The following is an 18086-nucleotide window of genomic DNA, read 5'->3' on the forward strand; positions in this document are numbered from 1 at the left end:
ATCCTTCTTGTAGTGTGGGGCCCAAAACTGGACACAGTACTCCAGATGAGGCCTCACCAGTGTCGAATAGAGGGGAACGATCACGTCCCTCGATCTGCTCGCTATGCCCCTACTTATACATCCCAAAATGCCATTGGCCTTCTTGGCAACAAGGGCACACTGCTGACTCATATCCAGCTTCTCGTCCACTGTCACCCCTAGGTCCTTTTCCGCAGAACTGCTGCCGAGCCATTCGGTCCCTAGTCTGTAGCGGTGCATTGGATTCTTCCATCCTAAGTGCAGGACCCTGCACTTATCCTTATTGAACCTCATTAGATTTCTTTTGGCCCAATCTTCCAATTTGTCTAGGTCCTTCTGTATCCTATCCCTCCCCTCCAGCGTATCTACCACTCCTCCCAGTTTAGTATCATCCGCAAATTTGCTGAGAGTGCAATCCACACCATCCTCCAGATCATTTATGAAGATATTGAACAAAACGGGCCCCAGGACCGACCCCTGGGGCACTCCACTTGACACCGGCTGCCAACTAGACATGGAGCCATTGATCACTACCCGTTGAGCCCGACAATCTAGCCAGCTTTCTACCCACCTTATAGTGCATTCATCCAGCCCATACTTCCTTAACTTGCTGACAAGAATGCTGTGGGAGACCGTGTCAAAAGCTTTGCTAAAGTCAAGAAACAATACATCCACTGCTTTCCCTTCATCCACAGAACCAGTAATCTCATCATAAAAGGCGATTAGATTAGTCAGGCATGACCTTCCCTTGGTGAATCCATGCTGACTGTTCCTGATCACTTTCCTCTCCTCTAAGTGCTTCAGGATTGATTCTTTGAGGACCTGCTCCATGATTTTTCCAGGGACTGAGGTGAGGCTGACCGGCCTGTAGTTCCCAGGATCCTCCTTCTTCCCTTTTTTAAAGATGGGCACTACATTAGCCTTTTTCCAGTCATCCGGGACTTCCCCCGTTCGCCACGAGTTTTCAAAGATAATGGCCAAGGGCTCTGCAATCACAGCCGCCAATTCCCTCAGCACTCTCGGATGCAATTCGTCCGGCCCCATGGACTTGTGCACGTCCAGCTTTTCTAAATAGTCCCTAACCACCTCTATCTCTCCAGAGGGCTGGCCATCTCTTCCCCATTTTGTGATGCCCAGCACAGCAGTCTGGGAGCTGACCTTGTTAGTGAAAACAGAGGCAAAAAAAGCATTGAGTACATTAGCTTTTTCCACATCCTCTGTCACTAGCTTGCCTCCCTCATTCAGTAAGGGGCCCACACTTTCCTTGGCTTTCTTCTTGTTGCCAACATACCTGAAGAAACCCTTCTTGTTACTCTTGACATCTCTTGCTAGCTGCAGCTCCAGGTGCGATTTGGCCCTCCTGGTATCTTTCCTACATGCCCGAGCAATATTTTTATACTCTTCCCTGGTCATATGCCCAACCTTCCACTTCTTGTAAGCTTCTTTTTTATGTTTAAGATCCGCTAGGATTTCACCATTAAGCCAAGCTGGTCGCTTGCCATATTTACTATTCTTTCGACTCATCGGGATGGTTTGTCCCTGTAACCTCAACAGGGATTCCTTGAAATACAGCCAGCTCTCCTGGACTCCCTTCCCTTTCATGTTAGTCCCCCAGGGGATCCTGGCCATCTGTTCCCTGAGGGAGTCAAAGTCTGCTTTCCTGAAGTCCAGGGTCCGTATCCTGCTGCTTACCTTTCTTCCCTGCGTCAGGATCCTGAACTCAACCAACTCATGGTCACTGCCTCCCAGATTCCCATCCACTTTTGCTTCCCCCACTAATTCTACCCGGTTTGTGAGCAGCAGGTCAAGAAAAGCGCTCCCCCTAGTTGGCTCCCCTAGCACTTGCACCAGGAAATTGTCCCCTACGCTTTCCAAAAACTTCCTGGATTGTCTATGCACCGCTGTATTGCTCTCCCAGCAGATATCAGGAAAATTAAAGTCACCCATGAGAATCAGGGCATGCGATCTAGTAGCTTCCGTGAGTTGCCGGAAGAAAGCCTCATCCACCTCATCCCCCTGGTCCGGTGGTCTATAGCAGACTCCCACCATGACATCACTCTTGTTGCACACACTTCTAAACTTAATCCAGAGACACTCAGGTTTTTCCACAGTTTCGTACCGGAGCTCTGAGCAGTCATACTGCTCCCTTACATACAGTGCTACTCCCCCACCTTTTCTGCCCTGCCTGTCCTTCCTGAACAGTTTATAACCATCCATGACTGTACTCCAGTCATGTGAGTTATCCCACCAAGTCTCTGTTATTCCAATCACGTCATAATTCCTTGACATCACCAGGACCTCCAGTTCTCCCTGCTTGTTTCCAAGGCTTTGTGCATTTGTATATAAGCACTTGAGATAACCTGTTGATCGCCCCTCATTCCCAGTATGAGGCAGGAGCCCTCCCCTCACAGACATTCCTGCCTGTGCTTCCTCCCGGTATCCCGCTTTCCCACTTACCTCAGGGCTTTGGTCTCCTTCCCCCGGTGAACCTAGTTTAAAGCCCTCCTCACTAGGTTAGCCAGCCTGCTGGCAAAGATGTTCTTCCCTCTCTTCGTAAGATGGAGCCCGTCTCTGCCCAGTACTCCTCCTTCATGGAACACCATCCCATGGTCAAAGAATCCAAAGCCTTCTCTCCGACACCACCTGCGTAGCCATTCGTTGACCTCCACGATTCGACGGTCCCTACCGTCATAACACAAGAACCAGGGGTCACCCAATGAAATTAATAGGCAGCAGGCTTAAACCAAACAAAAGGAAGTATTTCCTCTTACAAAGCACAGTCAACCTCTGGAACTCCTTGCCAGAGGATGTTGTGAAGGCCAAGATTTTAACTGAGTGCAAAAGAACTAGATAAGCTCATGGAGGATAGGTCCATCAATGGCTATTAGCCAGGATGGGCAGGGATGGTGTCTCTAGCCTCTGTTTGCTAGAAGCTGGGAATGGGTGACAGGGGATGGATCACTTGCTTGCCTGTTCTGGTCATTAGCCACTGTCAAAGACTGGATATTGGGCTAGAAGGACCTTGTCTGACTCAGTATGGCCATTCTTATGGTGCATTTGTTGAAATGAACAAGTGGTATCTGATGCCCAAGCAGGAAATGGAGTAGGAACATATACAATACTATTGCCCATAAGAGTGCTTCGTTGTCATCATCATCTCCTGGACTTGGCGCACACAGTCCAAGTTGTACCTAATTTTCAGGATCTTGCAAAAATCCAGCTGTAACTTAATACTCTGATCTCCACCACTTTTACTACATTCTGACTAATTGCACATGCAATTCAAGGTATTGATTCTGCTCTGTGAACCCTTCTAGTTCAGTTTCTGGTTACTCAGCCATGCCTTGAAGGGGTGGGTGCTCCATGCAAACAAGTGTTGCATTTATGTGCTTTTTTTTTTTTTTAAAGCTTCCCTTTTAAAAACTCTCTCTGGTTGTGCCTCTCCTTCAGGCACATCTAATCCTAATGCTCAAATAAAAGGCCACGTCTCTAAAGACACATCAAACTAACCAACCTGATTCTAGTCCCACAGCCCTCTGTGCATGCCTTTCATAACTGCAGGCAGATCCCAGACAGCCCACAGGCAACATAACCCCTCCCAATACACCACACTAACTTGGCCCAATGAGATCCCTTGTATAAGATGCAGCTGTTGCATTCAGGCTCCTGGGTAGCATGACATCAAGTTGGCATGTTCTTCCCTGGCTTCGCACCACCAGCTTCTGGTCAGTCTTGTATGTTGGCCCTAAGGATTCAAAATCTCATTAGACTGTCTGTGTGGGCCAGGACAGAGGTGAAAACTCTTCTAGGGAGAGCATAAGATGGACCAAACAAGGGTTTGGGTGGGTTGGTCTGTCAGTGCAGTGTAACTGCATCCTTCTAACTTCTCCCCAGCTAGTCCTCAAGTCCAGGGTACTACAAATTGCCCAGGGTGAAGAACCAAATGAGAGAGCATATGCCTTTGAGGAAATCTAGTCTCCTGACTGGTTATGTACCATCCCACAGGCTTGGGTGGAGGCAAGGCTCTCGGACCTAGGGGAGAGGAGCAGGCTGCAACTTGCATTCTTGCACAGACTGGTCTCGAAACTCATGCACATAGCAAGTGTAAAAAGAAAAGGAGTACTTGTGGCACCTTAAAGACTAACAAATTTATTAGAGCATAAGCAAAGTGTGTGTCTCTAAAGGAATCTAACACTGACTTTGTAGGCACTTAATCTGTGCAGATGCCTACATAAGTGACTGCTTCTTGTTGTGTACACACCAACCCTACTGGTACCTGAAACTTTTGGGTCTTGGTATTCTGAGGGGTAAATTCTGCCCTTATCTACCATATGCTCATGCAGCTCCCACTTATGTCAATGGGAGTTGTGGGTGTAGCCAAGGTTAGCACTTTGTCTTTAAACGTGTGAGAGCAACTGCAAGACCAGCGATGGTGTCACCAAGTATATGAAATCAGCCTGGTCTCTGCAATGAGTGCAGAAACACCACCATGTGGAGGGTGCTGACCAGGAGGAAGAAATGGGGATGGCTGAGATGATAGGTGTGGTCTGGAGAGCTGACCACTGAGCTCTTATGCTCAATCACAGAGCACTTGCTCAAGACTCTCCAGATGTTACTGCTTGGCTTTCTTCTGGAAGAAGCCCCACCACATGTTAGGCTACTGGACTTGCTGTTCTGGACTTAAATTCAGATGGTTTGGGGTTGTTTAAGATTGAAGACTAGATCACCACAACAGGTCTGATCTCCTGCATTGCACAGGCCCTGGGAGTAAATTCAGGGAAGTCCTACATGAACTAGTGATCTCTTTAGGAAAAAATCCAATCTTTATTTAAAATTTCCAATGGTGGACTTGATGGCATCTGGACAAGAAGATGCAGCATTAAAATTCTTGATCGGTGTCATGAACTGGTTCAGCTTATTCCTGAATCACTTGCCTATCCTTATCTTTATTCCAAGCATGGAGCTGCAGATGGGTTCCAGAATGACAATCCACAACACACCTGTCCCTGTGGCTTTTGTTAGCCATTCCTGTTTGTATTTACAGTAGCACCTGGAGGCTTTGGCTGTGATCAGTCCTGACTGCAATGCAAAGTAGAGTATTCACCCCAAAGTTTGCAATCTAAATAGACAAGCTCAATATAGAGAGGGGACAGGGAAGCACTGGAGTTAATTACCCAAGGCCAAAAATGGGCCAAAGCATTGCTGGGAACAAAACTAGGTCATCTGATGACCAGTGCCAGAGGGAATGAACAGAACAGGTAATCATCAAATCATCCATCCCCTGTCACCCATTCCCAGCTTCTGGCAAACAGAGGCTAGGGACACTGTTCCTGCCCATCCTGGCTAATAGCCATTGATCGACCATTCCTCTATGAATTAACTAGTTTTGTTGAACCCTGTTATGGTCTTGCCAGAGGATGTTAGGAAGGCCAAGGAGTTCCACAGGCTGACTGTGCGTTGTGACTATCTACTACCTATGCAGCCCTCTTCTTAGTGCGTGGTAATATGGGATTATATTTCATTGCATGAGCCCCTGCTGGGGATTGGGCATACTGGATCCAGTCAGCTGCCCTCATTCTGCCACAAGAGGGCACACTCGGGTACATGAAGAGCAACTAGACTGGAGTCCCCATCTCTGGCATGCTTTTGTTCTCAGGCATATGGATTGCCAATGTGTAGTAAAGCTTGCACTGAAGTCTGAGGAATGGGGCTGAATCAGGAGGAGGTGACATGGAGCTAAATGATAGCTTTGAAGCCTCAAACTCCTTCTGAAGACCTTAAGCCACATGGGCTGGCTAGTTAAATCCCCAGCAATCTTCTACATTCCTGGCCAGATGCCTCTCTTGTGGCCTGGACCTTCAGTGAAGCACCTCACAATAGTATGTGGCTATAGAATGAGGAGCAGTCAAATGCCTAACTCCTCCAGAAGTCTAGGAGGGGAGCAGGGGTAGAATTTGCTTTGAAGTGCCCCTCCCCCCAAATCAGTAAAGAATTCCAAGACCAATAACCACAGATCAGGCTTCCAGTGGGTCTAAGCACTGCTTGGCATGGCATGAATGCACTGCAGGCTAGAGCAAAAACAGCCTCCTGCAGCAAGAACAAATCCTACACTTCTTTTTCTGTAGGACAGCATTGTCTCAGCCTGTTACTGCCTTTGTGGAGGACAAAAATGACCGCTGGTGCAAGGCAGTATTTAGCAATCGGACTGCTTGAGCCCTCCTGCTGTTTGACCAAGTGACACTCTAAGACCCCAAAGATATATGCATGCCCTGTTGGTCTTTTTATGGGACCGTTGCTGGTGGGTTGTACTCAGTCAATTGACTGATCTAAACTTGCCTTCCCTGAAACCAAGTGAGATTAGACCTCTGACTGTCCTTCTCATTTAAGACCCTGCATTGGGACTCTTGAGGATCTGGGTTTAGTTCCTGGCTCTGCCACAGTTTGTGTGACCTCTGGCAAGTTACTTAATCTCTTGTGTATTGAAGATTTTAAGCTCTCTGGATCAGGAACTCCTATTATGCATATCTAATGCACCTTGCATAGGGGTCTGATTTTCATTGAGACCTCTGAGTGCTACTGGAATATAAATGTCTTGCTGGTCATAGTACCCTCTCTCTTTGCCCTGCAAAACAAGCCTGCTGCTTGCAGCCTGGAGCTACTGTTCCCATTGCAGCACCAAAGGAATGCCAAGAAACACCAAAAGATTTGATCTATTGATCATGTGGCCTAAGCCAACAAAGCTGGAATCTTCCCCCAGCCTTGTCCAAGGTATTTAAGCTCTAAGCATCAGACTTGATGCAAGGCCAATCTGCTGGGGTGTATCAATGTACCTACTGTGACAAAGTTCCTCTTCTATCTTGGTGGGTCTTGCGCTTATTGGCAGATTTGCTCACCTTGGAGCTTCACAGCAGCCCTCAGCTTGGCCGTTTTCATGAATCCACAGTCCAGGTCAACTCCTCCTGTGTCTGACCAGGAGTTGGGAGGCTTTGGGGGGAACCCGGGCCCACCCTCTACTCTGGGTTCCAGCCCAGGGCCCTGTGGATTGCAGCTGTCTAGAGCGCCTCCTGGAACAGCTGTGAGACAGCTACAACTCCCTGGGCTACTTCCCCATGGCCTTCTTCCCACACCAACTTTATCCTCCCCATAGACACCAGGAAGAAGGTCCTGATAATGCTTGTATTCCTCTGTCCTCCAACAGTATGCATTTTCTTTTTCTTTTTCTCTCTCTCTCTCTCTCAGCTCCTTATACTTGCACACCACAAACTGAAGTGAGCTCCTTTTAAAATCCTGGTGCCTTGATTAGCCTGCCTTAATTGATTCTAACAGCTTCTTGATTGGCTACAGGTGTTCTAATCAGCCTCTTAATTGCCTCCAGAAGGTTCCTGATTGTTCTGGAACCTTCCCTGTTACCTTACCCAGGGAAAAGGGACCTACTTAACCTGGGGCTAATATATCTGCCTTCTATTACTCTCCTGTAGCCATCTGGCCTGACCCTGTTACACTACTTGCAGCACAACATATGGCTGCAATGATGGAGATGAATGTCCAGTGTGCCTGGTGCTAAAACGAGCCTTGGCTTAGGCAAGAGCTACTGTCCACTGCCTGAGCTCCTTTATTTAGATATCTTAAATTTGAAGGATGGAGAATGAAGAAATCTGACCAATGCAATGGAAACCTTCAATTCTCTTCAGTCCCATGAGGAGAATAATAATTTCAGACTGTAGCTAGGAATGAACTTTAGTTGTACACTGCCTAGCCCAGCCAGGAATTCCAGCCAGGAAAAATATCAACAGTTCCATTAAAAAGTCTGCTGGTTTGCTAAAGTAGTGAAATAAACATACCTGTAGGCACAATGGGCTGAACCACACAGGAAACTTTAACTAGCATGAACACACAGATGTACTCCTTCTTTCCCTGAATATCTACCAGATAAAAACACTGGGCTTGAGTGGTAATATGTAGATCAAACAGCAGCCATGTGGATTATTAGTAGTGGAAGAACTAGCTCAGATCAAAATGAGAAGGGCTCAAAAACACACTCTAGAAGCAAAACAAAAACCCTAGTTTTGTTACCTTCCAGTTTCATACTACTGTACTTGGCAAATTCCACCTGGAACCAGAAGGGCCACAATGACCAGCAAGAGGCTTTACATAACCGGTTTTCTGGCACAGAGTTTTACTAACTTGGTGGTGGTCTAAATTGGATTTTGCCGTTTAGGTCCATCTGGGCAGTATTTCCCAATTCTGTAGAGCTGGGACTTCAAAAGCACTTTTGGTGGCCATAAAGATTCAATATCTTGTTCATCTTGCCTCTACTGCTAGGCAGTAATGCCCAATGTGTTTCTAGAGCATTCCTTATTTACTGGACATGTGCAGGGCTGAATTCTTCCAGGTCCATCACAAACAGCTTAGGTCTAGTTTTGTCAAAGGCTTGAACCTAGTTTCATTTTAAAGGCTGTAGGTGGAAACTGCAATCCTACAAAAGCAGCAGGCAGTCTCTGAAATTTGGACCAGTCCTCAGCTTGAGGATTGGTAGACAAGTCAGGCACAAGGGACAAAAGAGATGGGGAATTTCTCTGAAAGAAAACCAGCCAGCACAAATCTAGCATCCAAATGACTGGCCTGTGGGGTGGAGAATAACATGTACTCTGCAAGTGACAAGTAGTTTCCATTTGCTGGAGCCTGTAACCCAGTAAGATTTTTGTGGGGAGGGAGTTGTCATATAGAACTACTGCTACCCTCATTGAGGGGAATGACCTACTGAAGGCTGCATTGCAAATGTGTCCTGCATGGAGGAGAGACTAAAGCAGTAGTGAAATAAGCTCCCATGCAGTTCCCAACCCCCAAGCAGACTTGTGTAAAACCATTACAGGCAAAGTGATCTGCCTACTGCAAGTTCAGTAGATTTCCTCTCTTCCAACTCCCCTCCCCCCCACCCACCGTTCACACACCTCCTAGATGTGGATAATGTCGTCAGATTCGTTCGGCTAGGAAATCTTTCTACAAACATGATGCCTAATGAGTTAAATGTCCCCATACCAAAGCAGTGCCTAAAAATTAACTGGGGGTATGGTATAGGTTTTTGGAGGTGTTCAGTCTCCTCTTGCATTCCCATGCTATTACATTCTTGTGGTGTGTGGTTTTTTCTTCCCCACCCCACCCCACCCCACAATCCTGCATGCATCCTTTTGGCCATGCTACTTGCTTCTTCACTTAAATCCAGGGCAGCAGGACAGTGTCCCCCTTCTCTGCTGCTTTAACCCACTGGAGTACAGTGAGCAGCTCCAATAACCACACCAGGCCCCTCATGAGCCAGGTATCCCAAATAAAGTGCAAGTGGCAATACCATGAAAAGGAACCCTCCTCACTTGTGGTTAGCCCTTGTTGTGGTTTACTCTGGCTCTTTGCTTCAGACAGCTGGAGTGAAGGAATGGGACTTCATTCCTCAATCTTTCAGGATTCTCTCCCAGCCCTCCTTAAATCTTACTATCAGGCATGGAGCAAGTTAATGTCCACTTTTCTGGGGTCTAACTTAAATTTCAACTGTCCCAAAACCAACCTCCAGTATTAACACCCCCCCCAAAATAAAAAGGTAAACCATTCTCATGGAACAGTGCCTATGGGAACCTGAACTCCTCTCAATCTGGGAGAGGTGTTGGCACATGATGATGTGGGAGACTTTTCTCTTCCTAATCTTGGCAGGGGTTTAAATTCAGAAGCATCTTTTGAGATGCAGGTCTAAAGTCTCAAGAGACAAACCATGTCCCCTAAGATGATGGCTGCAATGTGAGGGGCAAGAATGAAAGACTGAGGTTTTCCGAGCAGCCCTCTTCATATGGAGGCTTAGTTGTCTGTCTGTCATTGCAAAAGATGGGATCTTACTGAAAAATCCAGCCACCCACCTCTCCTGTGCTCTAGAGACAGCTGCCTGGGTAAAACAGCCTGCCCAGCAAAACAATGGGTAAGTGCAGTGGGCTTCGTACAGCTAGTAAGCTTCATCGCCACCGATGGGATCAGAAATGGCACAACAAGCAATACAAGAAGGCCCACTTGGGTACTGCCCTGAAATCCAACCCCTTTGGAGGAGCTTCCCATGCAAAGGGAATTTTTTTTGAAAAAGTTGGTGTAAAGGCTAAGCAGCCCAATTCAGCCATCAGGAAATGTGTCAGAGTCCAGCTGATCAAGAACAGCAAGAAACTAACAGCCTTCGTTCCTAATGACTGATTGCAAACCTAATGACGGTTGCTTGAACTTCATTGAGGAAACTACTGAAGTTCTGGTTGCTGGCTTTGGCCAGAAGGGTCATGCTGTTAGTGATATTCCTGGTGTCCACTTCAAGGTTGTCAAAGTAGCCAGTGTTTCTCTTTTGCCTTGTACAAAGGCAAGAAAGACCACAGTCATAAAGTCCTGTCATGCCATCTAGGCTACTAATAAACTTCAGTTTGGGTGTGTGTTTGTGGTGGGGTTTTTTCGTTAAATCATGCAAAATTCCTTGCAGGTGGGCTGTTCCCAGAACAGCTAGTGAGGTTATTCAGTAGCACTCTGCCTTGTTTCGATGTTCAATGGGTAGGTGGCAGCAAAGCAGTTGAGAAACAAAGTGTTAAAATCTGTGACTGAAATGTCTGCAGTCCTCATTACTATTGCTACTGCTCCTTCATCCTGCCAGAATTAGGGTGACCAGATGTGGTGGGTGTGTGTGTGTGTGTGTGTGTGTGGTTTCTTTAAAGGGATGGTCCCAAATTTAAGCCCTCCTGCAGGTGTCCTGACTCCCTTCTTTTTTTCTTTAAAAAGGGGAAATTGTCCTATATTCTGCTTTTCTCCTCCCCCCATCAGTACTGGTAGATCCTGCTGGTGGCCAGATCCCTGCTCACTAGTTGCCCACCCACCGGTGGGCGTGGGCAGGGGTTCAGTGGCCAGTGATGGGGTAGGCGTGCAAGGCTGGTGGCGACACAAAGATGCAGCACGTAGGGCCAGCCGCTCCCCATGCTGGTCCATCAGCACAGCCCCTGCTTCATGCTGGCTCTTGGCCAGCAGGGCCCCATCCTGTTTCCAAACAGCATGAGCTGCAGTGGCTGGTAAGGGCAGGCAGCTGCCAGGCAACAGCCAGTTACATGTTGCCTTTCCTGCCCCCACACTGGCCCTTTATGTGCTCCCCTTCTCACTGTCCTCTCCCTCCTTTGCCCCTTTGCCCCCCCCACCCAGCCCCACTGCTCCTCCATATTCCCCCCCCCCCCCACATCCCACAGGGTGCATCCTGCTCCCAGCACACTGCAGAGAACCAGCCCCTGTTGGGAGCACTCAGCTCACAAACAGCCTGCCCGGCAGGCTCCTTCCTTCCCCTGCACTGCCTCTGGCTGGGGCTATGCTCTGGGGGTGGTGGTAGGGGGAAGCTATTTCCAGTCAGTTTGTGCCCTTCTTCCTCCTCCCCCCCCGGGTCCTGTCCCCTAGGCACCCTCCCTGCTGAGCCATCTCTCTGGCTGGATTCACTGTAGCCCCTGCAGTCCAGTTCCTTGGCCCTGGTGCACAATGCATCCTTAAGGCTTAATCCCTTCCTGCCCACACTGTAGCCAGGGCACAAGAGGCAGCTGTTGGGGTATGTCTGTGGCCAGCAGCAGCCTGGAGTTGTTAGCTGCCTTTTGACACTTATGCAGGCAGGAAGGGACAAGCCGCTTCCAGCCATAGGGAGCAGAGTGAGGGGGTGACTGGCGGAGGCAAGAAGAGATGAGCTCTGCAAAGGCACTGGCCAGGTCATCCCTCCCCTGCAGCTGGAAGCAGGTCCTGTCCCTTCCCTCCCACACAGTGCTGAAAGGCTGCTTCTGGTCACATTCTGGTGTGAACCCTGGCAGAAATCTGGGGAGGAGGGTATGTGCCCCCCCTCCCCAAGCCCTGCACATGTTGCCTTGGGAAGATGTGGTACCAGGAGAGGCAAGTCTGTTCCAGGGGCCTAGTCAGGCATGGAGGGCAGAAAGCACCAGGCAGGGAGGGGAGGGTCGGGTCAGGTCAATCAGTCACCCCTGGTGTGTGTCCTCTTCCCTATGCAAACCCTAAAGCCTGAAAGATAAGAAGGTAAATAAAATGAATCCAACTACACAGTATTTCTTAACACTGGCTCAGTCAACTTAATGTTAGTTTGAATGTTTGTACTGCATAGTTCTGATTTTTTGCTGTTGAACTTGCTTAATATGAGTAATTTTACCAGGTATCCCATATTCAGCATGGAGAAATAAGGTCACCCTAGCCAGAACTAAGGTTTATTTCACCAGTAGTTCTGTCACCTTCCAATTTCCCATCTCTTCCCTCCTATCTCAATTCCTGTACTTAGTTCAGCAGTATTTAAGAAATATGTGGACCATTTGGGTGCTCATAGGAGCAGTTGGCCATTTCACAGGCTCTTTCTGGGAACAAACCTACAGTTTGCTTCACTCAAACTTTTCATCTTTCTAAAGAGCCTGCTGTGGGCATGACATGCCAGAGAGACTGTAACAGACCTTGAACAAGTAAGTCAAACATTCCACTGTTACCCTCTCCTGGAGCTATGAATTGCCTCTGCTTTGCAAAGATCACCATGTAATGACTCTAATCTTTTGAGGAATCTGCTACATGACCACCATTGAGGTGTTGCTTATTCACGGATGGGGGTGGATGAGGTTACATTGTGGGCAGTCTCTTTATTCAGGCTTTGAGAATTGTTCTGATTCTGGCCAACCTCTTGCTATTGAAGTTCTTGTAATTTTGTCAACTTTCTTGACCATGTGCATAGCGTGACTTAAGCTTTTGGCTTCAGAGGTTGAAATTCCTTGGTGGGACTCGTCAGTACAGAAATGGGTGGGTAAACATGGTCATGTTCATACATAGTTGCCTGGGTGACTGTTTTTTGTTTTTTTGTTTTGTTGATTGTGTTCAAAGCTTCTGAAGCTCTTCAGTTACTATAAACAATAGTACCATAAATGTTCATTTTGCAGCATTGTTGTAGCTGTGTTGGTCCTAGCATACGAGACACAAGGTGGGTGTGGTAATCTCTTACTGGACCAGCTTCTCGGTCAAAGAGAAACTTTTGAACACCACAGCACTCAAGGCTTCTAATCTGTCCCATGTGGTTAGATTTACATGGATCCCCTGCCTACTGGCCACCGCAACAGGCAGAAACCCAGGGCAAAGATTGATGCTCCTTGCCAGCAACAGACTGCTGCTTGGCCTTCCATTCCCAGCTCCCAAGTTGTCCAGTCTTAGCAACCAGCTCCCAGGTAGGCATCTCCAGGCTGCTGCTCCTGTGCAGTCAGCCTCCAGTTCCCTCCTGACAATACTCTAGAGCTTATGAAGGGAGAGGCAGACATTTCAATTGCTACTTCTTGCATAGCAGGGAGAAAACTGACCCATTTGTGTCTGGAGATGGCCCTGCCAGAGCTGAAGCAGAGCAGTGGAGCAATATGGGGACACCTTAAGCACCAGTGTCTCCTGTGCAAGACAGGAGTGATGGTGTACAGAACCTTTGTGGCTGACTCCTGAATTTATGGCATGGGGTTGAGCTGAGTGGCACGCTAGTTAACTGCTTAAGCACGCGCAAGCTGATGTCTGCCTGCTCCCACTAGAGATGGTGAAAGGCTGTCTTCTTGTAAGCAGGGGAATAGTCCCGCTATTGTAGGGAACTTTCCTGGCTTCTGCACTACCCAGTGAAGTGGGCTAGTGAAAGGATCTGAGTCCTCACTCCCACTTCTTTTACCCAGTGGCCTCCCTGCCCGTGCAGACTCCCCTTCCACTCTCCTGTCTGGCAGAGTCCTCATAACCCCAACAAAGCTGGGCCCAGGGTTCCTGGGGGGCTTGACCCCCCCATCCTACTATGGTCACCTGGGACAGGGGCTAGGATGTCCCCACTCCAGGGTACTCTCTCTGCACTGGGCACTTCTCTGACCATTACATACAAGTTAAAGCAAATGCAAGCTATTCAACAAATTTTAAAAAGAATAAGGAAAAATTAAAGGAAACACATCACCCCGCTCGGTGGCAGGGAACATCACAAACAGTGTCTCTGGAATGTCAGGGCAGTTCAGTCTGCTCCTTGTAAGTCCCAGGCCTTCTTCTCCGGCCCTGGCTGTGCTGTAGGGATGCTGTGGGCTGGACACTTGCTCTGGTGGTGGCCTCACGCTCTCAGGCTCTAAGTGGTAGGACCCTTCTTCCCAGTGTCGCCCCCCCACCCTGTCGGGGTTACGATCCAAGCCTGGCCTGCAGAGCCTCTTGGCTGAGGTGTCTCTCTGTGCTGGGCCCGCTGCTCAGGGTACCCCTCGCTCTCCCCAGCTGCTCACCGCACCCAGCTCTGGACTGCCCCAGCTCCACCACTCCATTTCAGCACAGCAGCTGCTGCTAGCTCTGCCTCCAGCTCCCTGGGCTGTTTCTTTGGCCCCTCTGCCTCTGGTTGCTGCAGCTCTGCTCCCAGGACAGGGTCTGCTCTCTCTGGATCTGGCACAGCTCTGTTCCCTAGCTCAGCTTGCACCCCTGCTTTCTCCTTAGCTTGGCCCCACTCTCTGACCCAGGCAATTCCAGCTCACACAGAGGACAGGACCTCCCTGGCCTCCTGACTTCCTGATTAGCCAGCCTGCCCACCCTGCCATTCAGGCTGACCTGGAGCATTGGCCTCTCCCCATTGTTCCTGGGGGCTGTCTGTCTCAGGGTCCTGATTCCCCATGGCATCTTCCCCCTTTTTAGTACTAGGAGCTAGCAACTAAAACACCCCCACTGAATGTGGCCATTATCTTTGAAAACTCGTGGCGAACGGGGGAAGTCCCGGATGACTGGAAAAAGGCTAATGTAGTGCCCATCTTTAAAAAAGGGAAGAAGGAGGATCCTGGGAACTACAGGCCGGTCAGCCTCACCTCAGTCCCTGGAAAAATCATGGAGCAGGTCCTCAAAGAATCAATCCTGAAGCACTTAGAGGAGAGGAAAGTGATCAGGAACAGTCAGCATGGATTCACCAAGGGAAGGTCATGCCTGACTAATCTAATCGCCTTTTATGATGAGATTACTGGTTCTGTGGATGAAGGGAAAGCAGTGGATGTATTGTTTCTTGACTTTAGCAAAGCTTTTGACACGGTCTCCCACAGCATTCTTGTCAGCAAGTTAAGGAAGTATGGGCTGGATGAATGCACTATAAGGTGGGTAGAAAGCTGGCTAGATTGTCAGGCTCAACGGGTAGTGATCAATGGCTCCATGTCTAGTTGGCAGCCGGTGTCAAGTGGAGTGCCCCAGGGGTCGGTCCTGGGGCCCGTTTTGTTCAATATCTTCATAAATGATCTGGAGGATGGTGTGGATTGCACTCTCAGCAAATTTGCGGATGATACTAAACTGGGAGGAGTGGTAGATACGCTGGAGGGGAGGGATAGGATACAGAAGGACCTAGACAAATTGGAGGATTGGGCCAAAAGAAATCTAATGAGGTTCAATAAGGATAAGTGCAGGGTCCTGCACTTAGGATGGAAGAATCCAATGCACCGCTACAGACTAGGGACCGAATGGCTCGGCAGCAGTTCTGCGGAAAAGGACCTAGGGGTGACAGTGGACGAGAAGCTGGATATGAGTCAGCAGTGTGCCCTTGTTGCCAAGAAGGCCAATGGCATTTTGGGATGTATAAGTAGGGGCATAGCGAGCAGATCGAGGGACGTGATCGTTCCCCTCTATTCGACACTGGTGAGGCCTCATCTGGAGTACTGTGTCCAGTTTTGGGCCCCACACTACAAGAAGGATGTGGATAAATTGGAAAGAGTACAGCGAAGGGCAACAAAAATGATTAGGGGTCTAGAGCACATGACTTATGAGGAGAGGCTGAGGGAGCTGGGATTGTTTAGTCTGCAGAAGAGAAGAATGAGGGGGGATTTGATAGCTGCTTTCAACTACCTGAAAGGGGGTTTCAAAGAGGATGGCTCTAGACTGTTCTCAATGGTAGCAGATGACAGAACGAGGAGTAATGGTCTCAAGTTGCAATGGGGGAGGTTTAGATTGGATATTAGGAAAAACTTTTTCACTAAGAGGGTGGTGAAACACTGGAATGCGTTACCTAGGGAGGTGGTAGAATCTCCTTCCTTAGAGGTTTTTAAGGTCAGGCTTGACAAAGCCCTAGCTGGGATGATTTAACTGGGACTTGGTCCTGCTTTGAGCAGGGGGTTGGACTAGATGACCTTCTGGGGTCCCTTCCAACCCTGATATTCTATGATTCTATGAATGTGAGTAAGGGGGCAACAGTCCCCTTACATTCTGCAGGCTGACACACTCCAATAGCTGCTAGCTAGCAAGCTGTGGTCTCTGGTTGCATTACCATGCAACAGTGATGTATTACATGGCAGGAGGTGCATCACTGTCTGAACACTACTAAAGCCAATGAGGTGGTGAAACTGAAGTTGGTACAAGAGCACTGGGAGAGAGGAGTTGCTTTCTGGGCTCCAGGCACCTCACATGGATCATGGTTACAAAGGACCAAAACAACCTGCTGTTTTGGTAGTTTCACTGCTGTTCTCAGCACCACAGCCTGGGCTCTAGTCTGAGACTTGGTGCTGTGGGTTTTCTGTTGCAATGTAATGTACCCTCAGTGTCTTGGGATCCTTCCTTACAAAAGGGTGGAATCTCTCTTTTAGAGCAGGAGCTTTCTTTTTTCTTTACCTAGCAGAACAGACCCACCAGTCCTACTTGCACTAGAAGTAAAACCTTGTCACTGGGAATTTGTGCTCAAACTTCACTCTAAGCTAACACAAATCTTTAAGAACTCTATTTCCTGTCTTCCTGACATTACCGCTGGAGGCAGCAGCTGACTCTTACAACCCCTTGGGATGTGCATGCACAGAAATGGTCTGATCTTGAGGTTCCCTCCTGAGTGTAGCTGGAATAAGACTTTATTTCTCCCCCTAACTCCAGAGACCTCTAGTGGGTAGCAAAGTGCCAATCACTCTTCCTGACCCCCCCGCCCCCCCGCCCTGCACCTCCTTGCCACTTTTAACACCTGTCACCAACCCAGCTCCATAGGGACTACTATGAAATAGCTTGACTATGGCATGTGGGGTGGGGTGGAGGAAACAAAGTGGAATACAATCTTTGTTGGGTTGGAGTGGTAAGATTGAGTGATTCACCTAGCATCTATGTAGATAGCAGTCTGGATTCCTTTTTTGGACACTATACTTGCAGTGAAGGTGAAGGGAGAGAGATGCTTGTACTTGGAGATGAAGCTGTAATCTGACTGGGAATACTAACTAAACTGTGGCTTCTTTCTTCATTGGATATGCCCTGTTGTCCCACTACTGACCTTAACTCCAGCTGCAAAATGACCTGCTTTTTGCAAGAAAGGAGCAGGCTGGGATCAACAAAGTTCAAGTGGGGACTCTGTAATGATGTGCAGATGGTTTAGTGAGTGTGGAAAGCCTGACCATGAGAACTTGAGCCTGACCTGATTCAGGTCCTTTCATCCCAGGCTCTTGACCTCTCCCACCTTGGGAGACATGGTGAGGGGGGACAGCCTGATGACTGACTTGGTTTGCTCTCCAGAGGATGTGACCCTCATCCTTTTGTCATGCACTGGAATAAGACAACACTGAATAACAAGGTAGTAAGATCTACAACTGCTGAGCCTTCTGAAGACAAGCTTATGGCAGCAACAGCTTTCCTCCAGAAAGGATTCTGGAGTGGGACTTTCAGATTCTGCAATTTAAATGGATAATGGCAAAACCACTGAATATTAAACCTTCTGCCTTTTTAGGGCTTGTCTACACTTGAAATGCTGCAGCTGTGCCAATTTACTACTTCAGTGTAGACCTTCACAATGCCAATGGGAGAGGCTCTTCCACTGTTGTAGAGAATCCACCGCCCCAGAGAGAGAGAGTGGCTAGGTTGACAGAGGGATCTTTCCATCAGCCTAGCTCTGTTTACACCAGAGGTTCGGTCTGCTTAACTACACCTCTCAAGGGTGTAGATTTTTCTACACCCCTGAGTGACGCAGATTAAGGCCTGGTCTTCACTCAAGAGTCAGGTTGACTAAAGTGTCACCCTACCCTCAGTTTCAATAACACAACTTATTTTCTACTATTTACCTCTCT

At 48.4% G+C, this 18086-nt stretch overlaps 1 protein-coding gene and 1 pseudogene across 1 annotated transcript in view; both read left to right on the top strand.

Moving 5' to 3' along the window:
• WNT9A (Wnt family member 9A) overlaps positions 1-18086 on the top strand; it is a 78636-nt gene that overhangs the window by 14181 nt on the left and 46369 nt on the right. The gene's annotated exons all lie outside the window — the stretch shown is intronic.
• On the top strand, positions 9976-10449 carry LOC119852145 (annotated as a pseudogene).

The sequence above is a fragment of the Dermochelys coriacea genome, chromosome 2 (genome assembly GCF_009764565.3).
Source record: "Dermochelys coriacea isolate rDerCor1 chromosome 2, rDerCor1.pri.v4, whole genome shotgun sequence".
Lineage (NCBI taxonomy): Eukaryota > Metazoa > Chordata > Testudines > Dermochelyidae > Dermochelys > Dermochelys coriacea.